This window comes from Lampetra fluviatilis, chromosome 9 (genome assembly GCF_964198595.1).
Source record: "Lampetra fluviatilis chromosome 9, kcLamFluv1.1, whole genome shotgun sequence".
Lineage (NCBI taxonomy): Eukaryota > Metazoa > Chordata > Hyperoartia > Petromyzontiformes > Petromyzontidae > Lampetra > Lampetra fluviatilis.
In genome coordinates this window covers 3,672,568-3,674,390 of record NC_136283.1, presented here as the reverse complement: position 1 = coordinate 3,674,390, position 1,823 = coordinate 3,672,568, and positions in this window count along the sequence as shown.

The window sequence follows — 1,823 nt, the reverse complement described above, 5'->3', positions numbered from 1 at the left end:
TATTGTAATACGTAACCACAGCTTACGCCCACGCATTGTGCATGTCAGTCCGCTGTTGGGTGAAGGCCCCTTTGCGAATTGTTGGGATTATTGACCATACCATGGCTTATAGTAGTAGCTTTTTACCCTTTAAACTGGTACAAAACTGACACCTTTATACAAGGCATCATGTTTGCAATAACCACAACACAAGCAGTGAAAATGTAAACAAAAATAAACAACTCTGATAATGATAATGATATGCACCGTCCATATCATTATCATTATCAGAGTTGTTTCTTTTTGTTTGCATTTTGACTGCTTGTGTTGTGGTTATTGCAAACATGATGCCTTGTATAAAGGTGTCAGTTTTGTACCAGTTTAAAGGGTAAAAACCTACTACTATATTTTGCCACTGGTAAAGGAGGTCTCATAGCATACCGTGGCTTGTCACTGCGGGTTGGTGAAGGCCGGGAAGGCGGCGAGCATATAAATAGAGTACAACAACACCTTTTTTTTCATCACTGCTCTCTGCTGCGCCATAATGCAGCTATGGCTCAACTCTCGCTTAGTGGACGATGATGATGATGATGATGATTGGAATGCCAATAATATCTATCATCAAAGTTGTCTGTCGAAATAAATAAATTCCTACTGGCATCTACGTCGTGTATTTTCTGACTAAAGGTAACAGAGTACTTATGATAATCGGTCTTCATATGCCTCAATTTAATAATAGCACACAAGCAACAGGGTGGTACATTTTTTTTTATAAATGCCCACTGATTTACAATAACCGCCTGACTTGCTTCACAACAGGCGATTGGATATTGCGAAAGGGATGTCTCCGCGTCTTACAAAGGAGTAATAACAAAGGGCATCGCAATTAGTGAGATACAGGAATGAGCTTTAAAATAAATGTATCACGTCTCCCTTTTGGCAGTATTCAAGTGGGGTATCTATAAATGAGTCGCCTTGCATTGAAACACGACACGTCACATGGGGTGTTCCATTATTTACAGACCGCGTTTCTTAACAACGGCTAGCAACCCTACTTCCCCTGCCTGTACACCCACAGAGCGAATGACATGATACTTCTTGTGCAGCTCTGCCATTGCACGCCTTGTGACAGGCAGACCTGTAGCGTGCTCTTCGTGCAAGACCACTTGCGGTTAATTCTGCGACGACATTGCTCAAGCAGATGGGGGTGAGATATTTAGTAGTTGGTCCCGTCTCTTACAGATCCCCAGGAGGACCGTTTTCCCACCCGTGTGATGCGTAGAGATTTTCACTTTAGTTTTCATTCGTATAAATAGGGACAGTGCATTAAATCTCGTTGATCTTACACTGTAACCTTGGCGTCTCCCGCCACAAAAAAGGCCACGTGACTTCAAAGTAGCCGCGGCGCAGATGTGAATTTGAACTCCAGTCCGGGCAAAAATGAAATAACGCGGTTGTAAATTGAACAAAACAGACCGCCCTTGCTACGGAATGAATAGCAGTCATCGCAATGTTAACGGTACAATTCGTTCAGGATACAATACGTACGGGATACCTACGGTGACACAGTGTAGCTGCTGTCCAATCAATACAGTCCTCTTAAAAGAAGCATTTACTGAACCTCCGTGCCTTGTTGTACAATGTGAAGGTTGCCTTTATTTCTAGCACAGCCATAGACATTTTCTGAAAGCGGAGATCCACTGATTAGAAGAAGAAGAAGAAGAAGAAAGCACAACAAACATACAAACAATAATTTTCCTCCCGGCTCAAGATTTCCATTAATTTTGCCATGTTCGTGATCGGTGACAATGATATGCCTCCATACGAAGTCCTTCATTTGTTCT